The sequence below is a fragment of the Papio anubis genome, chromosome 12, assembly GCF_008728515.1.
Source record: "Papio anubis isolate 15944 chromosome 12, Panubis1.0, whole genome shotgun sequence".
NCBI lineage: Eukaryota > Metazoa > Chordata > Mammalia > Primates > Cercopithecidae > Papio > Papio anubis.
Window position 1 is genome coordinate 47,311,258 of NC_044987.1, and position 15,752 is coordinate 47,327,009.

General features: G+C 39.4%; 1 pseudogene; it reads left to right on the forward strand.

The window, feature by feature from the left end:
* Window positions 1–433: 433 nt before the first annotated feature.
* On the forward strand, window positions 434–6,333 carry LOC116269822 (annotated as a pseudogene).
* The last annotated feature ends 9,419 nt before the right edge of the window (window positions 6,334–15,752 follow it).

The following is a 15,752-nucleotide window of genomic DNA, read 5'->3' on the forward strand; positions in this document are numbered from 1 at the left end:
GTTCCCTGCCCTGCTTAACTTTTGAAGTCTTCTGTTCAGATTACATATTCTCTATGCATAGCAAACGCTTATGTAGTACTTTCTTTTTCTTCTTGGGATACATGTGCAGAATGTGCAGGTTTGTTACATAGGTACACACATGCCATGGTGATTTTTCACTCTGAGTGCTGCATGGCTCTGAGATTGTTGTGTCCTTACAAAAGGTGTTCCCTAAAATGGCCTGTCCTGTCTTTCTACTTTCAGAAAAGTCCCTGCTGCCCACAAATCCTGCCTTGCGAGAGCCAAGTGACCTACTTTCACTGCCTTGAATGTTAGAATTTCTAGCCACCACCCCTTAAATTCTGGAACATCCCCACCCACTCTCCTCATCAGCAAGTCATACTATGACATGAATTAGGACTCGCTGAGTCTTTACTCGCTGGCAGTTGTGGACATGGTATGCTCTGGGCATCCAGGAAGTGTCGAGTCCCTGGGCACAAAGACAGACATTAACCATGTCCCCAGCTTCCAGCAAGTGGGTGTTCAGTTTCTTGTAAGAACTATTATTACTATTATTATTATTATTATTATCACTATAGTAACAAAGAGGTCTCTTCACTCCTAGATACTTCAAAGCTCTTTTCTTAGAAACAAGGATATTCCCTATCAAAATAAGTAAATTAACATTCAAATTTCATCAATTGCCTTGATTATATTCATTATGACTATTTCCCCCAATGTGCGGATCCAATCCAAGATTATGCATGACCTTGAGTAGTCACTTCTTTAGCCTCTTTTAACCTGGAGTTTGCACAGAGGTGTTGATCAATCCCATTGCTCTATTCACTACAGCCCTGCTTCCGTGCTCTCAGTCATGGAGAAAGAACTCAGCTAAATAAATATTCCTGTGCAAGACCTTCCCTGGCATGGCAGAGGGGATGGTATTGAGGTACTTGATTAATGTCAGTGCCTATATGGTGTCTGAATGGCCAGGGTATCATGTACTAGAGCTAAGAAAAATAAATTATGTATTTGCCAAACCTATTTGGGAACAAACCCATACCTTAGAAGCTTATTTATTTCCACTTGGCAAAGGTACGTGCTGCCACTGACGACAGCAGTCATACCAAAGTTAGCTTAAAGATTTTTTTTTGTTCTTACTCCCTCCTTCCCTTCCCTCCTTCCATTCTTCTTCTCTTTCTTTTCCTTCTCACCTCACTCCCCCTTTGCCTGGTAGTTATTTGAGCTGAAAGACCATCCTATAAATATCTTAACTGAATAATAACATCCAAGTGGTTCTCTGAAATGAGAAGCCCACAGTTAGGCTGGTTCTGCCAGCCAGGGGCTATTTTAACCATCACAGAACTGAGACAGTCTCACATTCTGTAGCTGATATCAAATATATTAAAATGAACATACATGTCATGTAAGTTTTTTGAATGTATTTTTATAATTATGTTTTTGAAATTATTTGGTTATAAGTTACTTATTTATTATAGGATTGCTTGTAATTTCTGGAAAATCCTTGTGCATTCTCTGGAAATCTTGTGATGTGAGAAAATCTAACCCTAAATTGTGTTCAAATGCAATGGAAATTTCAACACATAATAAAGAAACAATAAAGTTGACTTAATAAAGTTGAGATAGCTTACAGATATTCAGATTTTAATTCTTTTAGTTTTTGCAAATTCCCTGCAATATTTAGCTGCATTTTGTATTTGTTGTTGTTTTGCAAGGGGTTTAAGTGTTCTTATTGTCCCCCAACTCCCCACCCCGCCAAAAGACGGGGAATCCTCAAACACTATGCCTATGGGCCACATGGGTAGAACGCCCTGACTAGTTGGAGTCATCGTTATGCTATTACCACCTGTGTGTTCCTCGATGAGTACTTATCTCTCTGTTTCAGCATCACAGGAGCTGTGTGACCAAGGAAGTAGCACTGTATCTAAGGATGATAAAAGTCCATGAAACATGATAATAATTTTTACTTGTACAATACCATCCACTAAATACTTTCACGTACTTGACCTCATATAATTCATTGTGGTCATCAGATACAACTGAGAAGGCTTGTGTGAGGTTTGACTTGCCCAGTTGACTGTGAGTGGTGTGGACCAAGGCACTTGCCTGTCGTGTTCACTATTGTATCCCCTGGGCTCAGAACATGGCCGATATCCATCTACCCACCCACCTATATCCATCAATAGAATATTTATTGAGCATGTACTACATAGTGCTGAATAATGACTAGTGATGTTAATCTATCTTGGAGATTTTGGGGAGGGGGCATTTAGCACCATAAGTAGTTTATTTAGCATCCAAACACATAGCTTTCTTTTAAATTACACATTTTGTCTTATAAATTATGCCACTTATTTAAATTTTTAAAAATTTTATGAAAAAAGAATCCAGGTTCTGAGTAAAGTCCATCACAGTCCAAATGTGGGACCTTGTTGATCTAGGATAGTGGTTAACAGACAGAGTTAAGCATCAGGGTGTTGGATTCACTTCCACACTAAAATACTGAGCTTAGAGCCTGGAACAAATGATTTAACTTCTTTAGGCTGCAGTTTTCTCACTTGCAAAATGCAAATAATAACTGCACTATTGGCCTCATGGGCTTTTCGGAGATTCATGAGGTTATGAATATGTGATTTATGAACTGTGAAGAGCAATACATAATTGTAAGAAAATATAATTATGATGATGATCGGGATCATTATGGGAAGAGAAGACAAGACAAAATTAATTGTAAAGTGTTTTATAAAATTCAGATACCAGATTAAATAAAAAATAATACATAAACCATAGGAAAGTGAAGGATGGAAGAAACATTTTAAAGAGTAAAGAGTGATAGAAACATAATATCCTCCTCTATTTCAATAAACAAGGAATGACCTGTAATTTGGAGTACAAAATCAGGACATCATTTATGATTTAACAAGCTTCCATAATTTCCTAAAGCAAATACTTAGATTCTAGACTCAATGATGCCATGGAACTGTTACTCCCTAGAAAAATTTGGGCCACAATTAATGGAGACTGAAGAGAGGCTTGTATATTCTGCTTTGCAATCTTGTTGGTTATGCCAATCTCTTTGCAGAATTGCTCTGTTGATGTAGATATTTAACTGTAATCTAAGCCTCATTTGCTTATGCCTGTAGAAGGAAGTGATAGGTTCCCACTATCTCACTTTGCAAAGGCTCAAAAAGATGGATTTACTAGGTTAGCAATACCCAATGTATCAAAGAGTCAAGGAACCATATCCAATCAAATCAACACCCTGGTAGGCCTGGCACCCAAATCTCTGTCTCAGTCCATATATAGCACCCACTGTGGGGTAGGATTCAATGTAGGATTTGAGAGGAGAGAGATGGTAGAAAAGGATAAGATTTAAATCACAATGAAGTAGATAATGTAAGCACTCCTCAAAGAGAGTCAGATAGCCAAACACAGTTCTTTGCCATTGCTCATTGGGCTTTGTGAACTTAGGAACTCCAAAGAAAAGAGGAAAAGACTGGGTTCCATCATAGTTTCAGAGCTCAAAGGCCTCACCCCACTGTTCTTACTTTCCCCCTTTTTATGTTATGTTATGTTATGTTATGTTATGTTATGTTATTTTTGACACAGGATCTCACTCTATTGCCCAGAAGGTAGTAACTGCAGGGGCGTGATCTTGGCTCACTGCAATCTCCACCTCCCAGGCGCAAGTGATCCTCCCACCTCAGCCTCCCAAGTAGGTGGGACCACAGGCGTACGCTTCCATGCCTGGCTAATTTTTGAATTTTTTATATAGACGGGATTTCACCATGTTGCCCAGACTGAATGATTCCACCTCTTCTAAAGGGCAGAGCCCTCTTTTGGCTTTGACTTCTCTTCACCAAAGCCCCTTGGTTTGAATTCCTGCTGAAACCAATGTGACATTGCTTTGCTCTGTTAAAATGCATTAGCAAATGTGGAAACATGAAAAGATTTAGCATCATTAAGCACACTGCTTTGTGGTAATCTGATATGAACTTACCTCCTCGACTCTTCTGTGAACTCCATGAAAGCAGAACACTGTCTTTTCTATCCTGGTGTCTCTGCTTCTAGCCAGGTCCTGGAACCTAGTTAGTATTCAGGAGGTGGTGGTTGAATTGAATTTGAAATTGTTGAGCCCTCTCACTTCACAGTTGTGGGAGCATGAGAACCAGGCCAGGGTTGGCACACAGGTCTCATTCTACTCATTAGGGAGCCATCTGGAGTAGATGAAGCACAGAGACAGCAAGTTCAAGTCCTGGCTTTACACTAAATTAGGTTAGTTATTCTACATCTCAGACCCTCAGTCCCTTCATCTGTAAAATTAGATTAATCATACGTTTTTTTTTCATGATGTTTTTACAGATTAGGAATACTAAAGTAAAAGAAATAGGAACTGAATAAATTGTATGTATCATCCTTATTACCCTCTGCCTCCATGTTTGTTTCTGGTCACCAGCTATAACCTCCTTATTCTTTTATGGAAAGTAACTTGCCCCCATCCCCTGATGGGGCCTCCCAAACCTTCAGGCTGGTCAGGTTGAAACCCATGGTACTTGATCCCTGGGGGCAGAAAGTGACAGGAATCTGTGGCTCCAGTTCAGCTGTAGCCAGTGTGGATCCTGCATTTAAACTCCCACACTCACCCCTGAGTTGTAGCCCTGGTTCTGGTCAATGGCTTTGGCTTCCCATCCCAGTTCCAGCATCTCGAAATTAAGAGGCAGAAGGAAACATGGATTTCATATTCTCCCCTTGCCCACACTGCCGAGATCCTTGATACGAGGTCTCAAATTCCCTACAAAATACTTCCACTAACAGAATCACCTCCAGCCCATGCCTCTCTGCTCCCAGAGGTGGCCCCATCCCATTCTTGGTCAGTCCTGCTGGTAAACAGGATTTTCCTTTAATTATGAAAACCACTGCCCTTGAAAGACCATCCATTGGTCCTAGTTCTGCTTTTTTTTTTCTTTAAAAAAAAATTTTTTTTGGAGTCAGGTTCACACTCCCGTAGTGCAGTGGTGCGATCACGGCTTACTGCACCCTCGACCTCCTGGGCTCAAACTATTTCCACCTCAGCCTCCAGAGTAGCTGGGACTATAGGCACGCTTAACTGTACCCAGCTAATTTTTTTATGTTTTGTTGAGACAAGGTCTCACTATGTGGCCCAGGCTGGTCTCAAACTCATGAGCTCAAGTCATTCTCCCGCCTCAGCCTCCCAAAATTTTGATATTACAGGCATGAGCCACCATGCCTGGCTCTAGTTTTGCTTTCTATAGCCACATAAAACATGACATTTAATCCCCAAAATGATACCACAAGTCTCTAAAAGATGGTAGTCATTCCTCCCATTATCTCTTTGGCACATGGGATGAAAAATTACCATGTAAACTTCACAAAGACACATGTTTTTCAGTTTTACCTAAATGGGTGCCTTGCACATAGCAGGTGCTCAATAAATATTTGCCAAATGAATAAATAAATGAACCCCTCTTACATGCTTTATAATTCACTATCTCTAGTTCTCACAAGCTCTCTAGGAAGAAATTACTAATCCCATTTTATAGATATTATTTTGCATGTAAAGTAGGATCTTCTCTTCTGTATTCATCTTTATTTCATCTGTAATGTCAATTCTCCTTTTAAAATGCAGATAAAAGCAAGTGCTTTTTCTTAAAAATCCTTTAATAAATCCATTTTACTTCTAAAAAATTACTGGTACTCTTACTTATTAAATCAAGCCAATAGGCCCAGACGCTGATACTATGGTCATGGCGGAGGGGGTGGCGTGCTGAGGCAGAACAGGCTGGGCACAGGATTTTTATAACTGGCCTGATGAATCCTTTGAAGAAATAGACAGTACATTAGCTGTTCAACAGTATATTCAACAGAACATAAGAGCAGATTGCTCCAATATTGACAAAATTCTTGAACCATCTGAAGGCCCAGATGAAAGTTAGAGAAGTATGGACATTTAAGGCAATTCTGCCTTGAGCTAAATGGACTTGTTGTCAAACTTCAGAGTGAATGCCATCCAGATACTTGCACTCAAATGACAGCAACTGAACAATAGATTTTTCTTTGTGCTGCTCATAAAACTCCAAGAGTGTCCTGCTATAGCCTATACTAGACACACAATTGATGGCGCTGCATGTTTTCTGAATGGCAATAAATATTTTCCCAGCAGGGTTAGCATAAAGGAATAATCTGTAGCAAAACTAGGATCAGTATGCCTTAGGATTTACAGGATATTTTTGCATGCTTATTTTCAAAATTGGCAGATATTTGATGAATATGAAAATGAAATATTTTTGTGTCATTGGTTTACTAAATTTGTGATGAAATAGATGAAATATAATTTGATGTCCTGCGATAACCTGATTATACCAATATTAGAAGAGGAAGTACAGAATTCAGTTTCTGGGGAAAGTGAAGCAAGAAGGGAATCATATGGAAAAATGTACTGATCACCTATCTAACATGAATTATGTAGTGTATATATCATTTTAGACACATCAATCATGTATCCATATTATAGCTTCTTCATTAGTAGTATAATCCATATTATAGCTACTACATGTATAGTATAGCTGGGTTATACGTGTATTGTATGGGTTATACATGTATTATACATGTTATACATGTATTGTATGCTGGGTTTGCCTTTTAAAATGGGAAATACTTTTTAAGTTATTCATAAGCTGTATATTCACCAGTGTGGCACCCATGGTTTTAAAATAAGATTAGTATTATCTGTTTATAATACCTGTTAATAAAATAATTTACAGTTTGGTAAAATTGCTGCTAAACAATCATTGGATCACAATCCTCATCAAACAAACCCATCTATAAAAAAAATTGAGTGAGAGCTTGAGGTTTCACACAAGCCATTTACTAAAGAGGTAGAAATGTTTTTCTTTGGTTTTACCCTGAGTTTAGATATCCTAAAAAGTTCTACAGTACGTAGTTTTGTCTTACCTGTTAACTTTCCTCAAATGAGATAAACTGTTTTAAAATTCTGTTTATAGTTTTTGATATGCATATATAATTATATATATATCTAAATACAAATGCAAATGAAGCAAGAGTAATACTTAAATAATTTTACTGTGCTACATAAAGAACATACTTGGAAAGGATTTACCTTTCTGCAACAATGGACTGGTGCATACAGGATGATGATAATGATAAGGCACATAAATGACGTTCCCACTGGAAACCTGCCCTGTCCACCCTTTCTCGTTTCCCTTAACCTTATCCTCAAACTACCTTAGCTGAGAAGCTTTTCACCAGACTGTGAGTTAGTGGTGGCTTATACCTATTTATATTTGTATTAATTGCTTGCAGATTATACCTCATACTAGCAATTACATTACACTACAAGAAAATGTATTTGCATAGGGTCTTGCTTATCTTTGTTTTGCAAAATTGTTCTTAGAAAACAGTCCTTAAAATAGTTTGACTCTTCCTGTTAGTAATATTAATCTTTCATTTAACCAGCTAGCCAGCATTAAATAAAATTGAAGAAATACTGTAGTATTTATTTTCCACCCTCTCCTCACAAAGTTTGTGTTTGAATTATATGCACGTGGGAGATTATTAGCAATAATTCATAGGTTCCAAGGGTGTTGATGAATAGTCATACATTTTTTGGACTTTGTTTTAATTCCTTGTGGTAAGACTGATTCCAATGCAGATTTATCAGTCTTATAAGCTATTGAATGCCATTTTTGATCAAGCACTGGAGATCTTATTGCCAAACTGATTGTAATGAGGCACTAAGGCTGAAAACATTGTACTTGTTGTGAAGAAAGTATTTAAATTCAACTTTTGAACAGATTTAACAAACATGAGGAACTTTTTATATTTAAAAGGGTTATTTTGAAATGAAGATGAAAATGTATTCATCTTCATTGTTTCTTTCAAATTTAAGGGAATCATTTATACCATCTTTTGAGACAAGAATGTACAGCAAAAGTGTGGGGAACAGTAGTATACTGAGAGTGTGTGTATATATCGTGTATGCCTTTCCAAACCTGCCAGTCCTTTTGGCTTTCAACAGTGCTCACCAGCCACAGTCATTACTGTTCCCCATCCCACAATTAGCTTTTAAGAAGCCTTATGTTCACAGTGAAAGGAATGTAGACTCTGAAATGGATTTATGGATTTATATTCATGTCACTATAAACCAATGGAAATGGTAATTTTTAAACAAACTTACTAAATATTGAGACTAAACTAAGTTGCTAAATTATATATAGCAGTGTAGCTGTTTTCTCTCTCTAAAAAAAAATTGAGCCAATAATTGGCTTTTTTCTTATTGAAAAAGGTTTTGGATTAATAATGCATGTTGCACTGAATGTCTTGGTTCTGCTCTAATTGGTGCAGGTGGCCTGGACCCAGAGTTCTGCAGAGTGTCAGGTCTGTGATGCTGGCTGGGCCTCTTGCTGGCTTTCTACAGAAACTCAAAGATTTTTCTTGCGATTTGGATGATGCTTAAGTGTCTGGACCAGCTAGTCATAGCCTCAGCTACCCAGAAGGAGCCAAGAAGTCTGGGTCTGACTGAGGCCTATGGAGTGCTGACTTGTTATATGGGTGAGAGCATGGGACGCCCGCCCAGCAGCATTCAGCATTCCTAATTGGCTTTTTCAAGACACAGCATTGCCTGTAAGTCATCCTGTGCCACCAGATTACCCGGCACCACTCCAGTAGGATGTTAACAGAGGGAAGAAAGTAAAGAGTGGGCAAAGTTAAAAACAGCACAAAGAAAAAAAGTAAGAGAACAAACTTGAAAGAAGGATTTCACCACCATCATTAATAGCATGTATTGCTTACCACTAAGTGTTTGGGTCATTTTGCACATTGCTCACTCTCATTCAAAGACACTGTCTTTGGAAGCCCCTCTGTGCAAATGGGAGAAGGTGTGGAAAGGATCAAACTAAAAGCAAATTCAAAGCAACCACGAGTTGCCCAGGAGCATTTGGGAAACAGTCATAAGTTAAATAAACCACTAGAGGGCAATCCAAGAATGAGCAAAAGTCAGTCCAGCTGGCAAAGAAGATGCCTTGGGGCAAGTTTTTTTTTAAAGTACATTTTCCAACGCATGAAGAAATCTGAGATCGTTTAGTCTGAATCTACAGAACAAGGTGATATTTCAAAATTTTGATTTATTTTTTCAAGTTTCGTGTTGATTTAGAAAGGAAAAGTCTTCCTCAATGGTCAGAAACACTTATTAAACACAAATTGATCAGAATCATGTTATAATGAAAAACAATGGTTGCAACAGTAGTGTGTCTTAAAAATTTAGATCCCCCCAGGCACTCAAGAAACTTCTGAATGTTGGCCATTCAAAATAGATTTCAATTAATGATACATATGATGTGGCACAGCATAAAGGAAATCTGAAAATCATGTGTGATTTGATTCATTTACACATGCTAATCTATTTGGTTAGCATGTGTAAATGAATCAAATCACACATTTTTTTTTACAGTTGTACTGATGATACAAAGTTTTTGGGTATGTAATACAGTTTTGCAGATATGTGCACATATTTTTTTCTGGTATATCTTCTTTGCAGGTAATTTAGTATGTGCTCATCAGTTGCTAACAGGGATTAAATCAAGGATTAAGCATCTTGATCAAGGATCAAACATCTCTTGTTCTGTATTTATCTTCCCTGAGGCTCCTGTCTCCCAATCTGGAGGCATGGTTAGTTGCTACATTCTTGGTAGTCTCATGGCACCTTGCTATTAGTAGAATCAGAGCATGAACTCCCAAGGCAGACTACTAAAATATGGATCCCATTTCTAGCTGCGTGTTTTTGGCAAGTTACCTTGTTTCAATTAGCCCCTCTTTGACATAGATACAAAATCAATGCCTACTTCATAGGTTTGTAGTGGGAAGTGAATGAATTAATATATGTAAATCATTCATAAAAGTATCTGGCACATAACAGGTACTCAAGACATGCTTGTTGGTTTCATAAATGAATGATCTGAACATAATGTAAATTCATTACAAGAACAAGTTCATGAAGAAACTGCAGGATTCTTGGATGGATTTTCACTGGCTATAAAAAGTCAACTGGCCAGTGGCAAACAGGAGAGCTGAATAGTGATACTCTTGAAAAGAAACTCTAATTGGTGTTCAGGTCTACTAGACAAGCCTCTTTGTCTTACTTCCAGAATACAGTGACAAGCCATGAGCCAGAAATATAGGTGTTTCAATAAAAGTATGGAATTTTGTCTCAAAAATGTCAGTCAGCCATTTGGAAAAGTTCTATCTGTAGTCACATAATTTCTCGCTTTGTTTTTGTCTTTTCAACTATAGCTATCTAAAGAGTTTAAAAATAGGCACACCATTAACTTAATTCTCTGGACAGATTGACACATTTCAAAAGAAAAAGTTTTTAAAACAGTATCTAAAAGAAACACCATATAAAAAGTTACAGGAAGTTCCAGAGTCAAGAAAAACATGATCCAAAATATACTATACATGAACTAGAAAGCATGAGGGAAACAGAAGCTCAGTTAGAAGGTAATTTAAAAAATCACAAAAAAGGCTTTCTTGCCCCTCAAAAACTATATTTTCAAGGAAAAATAGGCCATTTGAAAAAATATAGAATGTAAATAAATCTGATCACAACTATAAATGTCCAGATTTTTAGACTCAAACATGATCATTATGTATTATTCTTTCACAAAAGTGGGTCTTATAAATAATTAGATTTTCAAGTTAAACTTTTTTGCAGATGAATCTTCATAGGATTTTACAATTTTCAAGAACTCAGACAAATAGAGTGAAGAGAATTTGGGACACTAAACAGCTTGAAGAACAAAACGAAGCATAAAGAGGCTGATCGGTAAAGATATAATGAAGGAATTGAATGAATTCTTCCTGATATTATGTTATACTCAATGAACACATTTTTTTCTGTGAGAGTAGAAAGGCAAAATGGTGGCATTTCTATTCCAACTCTGTGTTCAGCTGGTCTGGAAATCATCCTGGAGTAGTAAAACCTGTCACTTTAAAAAAACAGTGTCCTTATGTCCCAGAATGCCTTATCCACAGAGGATATTAGTCATGCTTGGGGCTATAGTAGTTTACCAAACATGGCATTTTCTATCAGGGAACTGGATGTGGAGCAAGTATTAATAAATCCAAGAAAGGAAATGTAATAATCAGGCAGGATGGTAACTCAAAGATTTATTCAAATGTATGGGAAACACTCAATTCATTCAATTTACAAAGTGGCAATTCCATTGTACTGAGGCCAAGATATTTTGTGGAGACAGTAGTTACTGAGCCTCATCACTCTGGGAGGTACAGCAAGAGTCATGACTACAGTGACCTCAAAAGGAGAAGACACATAAACAACCCTGAGCACAGGGATGTATCTCAGTCATCTCTGCAGCCCCAGTGTGAACACAGTGACTGGCACCGAGGTGGGCTTGAGGACATTTGCTGAATGAATAACTGACTGATTGACTAATTAAAGAGATGGAGGAAGGGCAACCTAGCTAGAGGGTAGAAGAGCTTGAGCAATGAGAGAGGGTTGAAAACACAGATGCGTTTGGTGCAACTTGGCTAGATGCCAGGTTATGTGACTCTGGAAAGCAATGGGGGATAAATCTGATCACTATATTGGGTGGGTCATGGATTCAAAGCTAAGAAAACTAAACTTCTCTAGTAACCAGCATCTAGTCAATAGGAAACATAGGGGAGGGGCCTGATCATGTCTTTGCTTCAGAACATGTCTTGGGCAGGTGTGGGTGAGCTGGGAGGCTCAGAATCCGATTTGGAATCTGCTGTCATAGTTAAAGGAGAAAAATCAAGGTGAAATCAGGGCAGTGGCAGGGGAGCTAGAGAGGAGGTGATAGATAGCACTGAACTCTAGCTTGTTGCCTGTGAGATGTGGGAGAGGATCTCTGTCATGACAGGTCAAGACAGACAGACACTCATTTTCTCACAAATAATTCCTGTGCTAGACCATGGGATAGATAAAGGAAGACAGAGAAGAACAGAACTCAGCCCCTGCTCTTGCAAGGCTCATAGTCTAGTAGGAGAGACAGACACATAAATAACAACAGCAATGTAACACATGCTAGAATAGAACAGAATACATACAAAACACCACAAGAGTTTTATTCTGGGATGTGTTTGGACCCAAGGAATATCCAAGCTCAAGTAATCCTAAGTCGTCATTTTCTGGGTTATATAAACCATCTGGGATCATTCATTCAATCATCCATTTGAATAACATTATTTATTGAGAACCTACATGCCAGGCACTATACTAATTGTGGACACAACAGACAAAAACCTCTGTCCTCATGAAATTATATTCTAGTGGCAGAGGACAAATACATAAATATAACAGAGTTAGTGATAAGTGCAGAGCAGGACAAAAAAAACAGGGAAGGGCAATAAGAACTGCCCGAAGAAGAGGCTGAGGAGCATTGAACTTCAGAGAAGATAGCCAGGCAAGGCCATCCTGAGAAGACAGCTCATTGGATGGCAAGAATCGGCTGCTGTTCCCATGGCTGCTGCTCGGATTCTAGCCCCTTTGTCTGTTTATTTCATTTCCTGAGACTCTCCTCATTCTCTCCAAGGCAAACACTTCAGTCTTTCTTCACTGGATTGGAACTTGACACTTCTCAAAGCTGTTCTTGCTCTTTATGGGAGAGAGGGCCTTAGTCCTTTTAATAGCCCAAAGACAAGGGGCAGTGATAAATCAAGACTAAGAGAGCACTCAGTATTTTTACACACTTGATACACACATAGACAAATACCACACTGAAGAGTCACCCTGCACTTTCTGCCTCTCAGAAAACATTATTCCTGGCAGGAGGGGATGGCAGGGGGCCTCCCTGAGCCCATGTTTGCACCACCCCATTGATGCCTGGGTTCTTGCTCTTCTTGTGGGCACAGCTGTCACAAATGTCCCTGGAGGATTCAGTTAATCAATCCCTCATTCACAGGCGTGATAAGCATAGCTGGTGCACAGTGCCCCATGCTTGCATGGTGGGTGCACAGAGATACACAAGGCAAGGTTCTGCTTGTCATGAAAACAGCTGGGGCTTGGAGGACTAGACAGACTCCTCTCTGGTCTCCTGCCTTCCACCCCATCTTTCCCACCATAGCCAGAGGGACATTTCTAAACATAGCCTGAAGTGCAATCTGATCTTGTCCCACCCTTTGTCTCCCCTTCCTCAACTTGGCTTCCAACTTTTTTCTCTTGGTTTCTTTGAGGCTACATTTTCCTCTTTGTCCTCAACCTTATTGGTGGCTTCTTACCAGCTTCCTTACTGCCTCCTCCTCCTTCTCCTCCTCTTCCTCCTCCTCTTCTACTGAACCCTCCTCCTCTTCTACTAAATGTTGGTAGACTGGGACTCAGTCCTCAGCCTTCTTCTCCTCTCAAGCCTCATTCTCTCCCCAGGTGATATTATCTCTCTGTGGTTTAAATACCATCTACAAGTACAGTTGAGATATTTCTACTGAGCTTCACAATCAGAGATCCTATAGTTCACTTGACATTGGCATTTGGGTGTCCACTAGACAACTGAAACCTAACACTACTGACACAGGAATTATTGGTTTTCATTTCCACAGCAGAATCTAATTCTCTTCCTTTAGTCTTTCTCATCTCAGCAAATGGCACTTGGAGTTGCCTGGATGCTTAGGCCCCAAGCCAAGCAGTCATTCTTGATTCCCCCTTTACCACACCTATTCATGATGGCTCTACTTTCAAATATATACTCTTCCAGATATGACCACTATTCAATATCCTCTACTTCCATAGTCAAAGCCACTGCCATTTCTTACCTGGATTACTAGTTTTCCCCTTGCCACTGCCTCAAATCCATTCTCTATTTAGCATCCAAAGAGATATTGTAAAATATAAATGAGTTTCAGGGCTGCACTGTGATTTTTGTGGGCCCTAAGCACTTTTGGCTTCATAAGTCTCCTCCTCCATTAAAAATATTAAAAACTATATTTTATGACTGTTAATACAGAGATAAATATATTAACATTATATTAGCACATTTTATTAGGCTTAAAAATTCACTTTCTTCTTCTGATTTTAAAATAAGTTAAAATATTTCTGTGTGATGCCTAAAACTACTGTGGGCCCCAGGCACTGTGCCCACTGTCCCTTCATGGATAAGTCGGTCCTGATGAGGCCCCACCAGGGCTCCTACTTAAAGTCCTTTGACTCTATCCCCCAGCAAGTAAGATGAATTAAAAAGACCTTACCAGAATCCTTAATTTCTATATGAGCTGGCTGGAATCTAGCTTTTTGAACTCTTCCCCAGCTGTCTCTTAAACAGAATGAGTTTGCTACTGCCAGGGGCCCTTGCACTTCAGTTTGTTGAGGCTCAAACATATTCCCTCCCAAATTCTCAATGAGCCACTAACACACAGGTGTAGCAAGCCTATGAGTTTCTTGTGGCTTATGCAAATAGGAAACAAGATGACTGGGCTTGAAGCATCTTGCTGGCTGCGTATTTGAGAGAGCTATCTGTTAGATAAAGGTGCCCCCAAAAGCAGGAGACAGAGGGTTATATCACCACAGGTAAGGGCTAAAGAGGGTAGAAGAGCTGGTGTTATCTAAGAAGCAGCAAGCAATGAAGAGAGAACATCATCGCAGTGAGTCAGATAAAGATGCCTGTCTCCTTTCTCTCTTCCTCAGCTTCAACCGAGCCCACTGAGAAGCTAGAACCCAGAAGACGGAGGATCTTTAAGTCATATGGAGGGTTTAAATTTTAAACCACACTGCATTGGGATTTATTTGCCATAACGAACTAGGCAACTATGGAATCAGTCTGCCCAACTCCAAGGCCATCATCTTCCCATACCAGGCTGCTATCTCAGCTCTCAATCCTGTTTACCCTTTTTTTAAAATTTAAAAAAAAATTTTTTTTGAGACAGAGTCTCACTCTGTTGCCTAGGCTGGAGTGCAGTGGCATAATTTTGGCTCATTGCAACCACCGACTCCTAGATTCAAGCGATTCTCCTGCCTTAGCTTCCCTAGTAGCTGGGACTACAGGCATGTGCCACCATGCCCGGCCAATTTTTGTATTTTTAGTAGAGATGGGGTTTCACCATGTTAGCAGGGCTAGTCTGGATCTCCTCATCTCAAGTGATCCACCTTCCTCGGCCTCCCAAAGTGCTAGGATTACAGGCATGAGCCACCATGCCCAGCCAACCCCTGTTTACTCTTGTTCTGGAAGCTGGTTTATTTCCTCCTCCGGGGGGAACCCCAGACTAAAAACAGATGTGTTGTTGATCTTCCAGAAATGGCCCCATGTCTATGTATATACGATGACCCCATCCCATCGAAAGGATTTTTAAATGCCCTTCCCCTATTGGAGGCCCTCAGAATGCCGAGCCAGGCAAAGAAGGTATCACAGGAATCACAATGGAAGCCCAGAGAGGAGAAACACAGGGAGTTGCAGCCCCACCTTTGTTCCTAGATTAGCAAGGATGGCTGCCAGTCTGCACTCTATACAGTGCTTTGAAAGGTTAATAATTAGGTGACCAAATATGCTTGTTGGCCAAAACATACCTGGCTTACAGCTGCTGCCCCAGCTTCATTATTCATAGCATTCTCAAAAGAATCCCATTCTGAATAAATGAAATGGCTGCCTTATCAAACATCCATAGAAATCAATGGTTAGAGGCAACTTCAAGGTATACTTGAGCTGGTTCATGACAAGAACAAAGAAAGTGCAGACATGAATAGCAGTAGAACC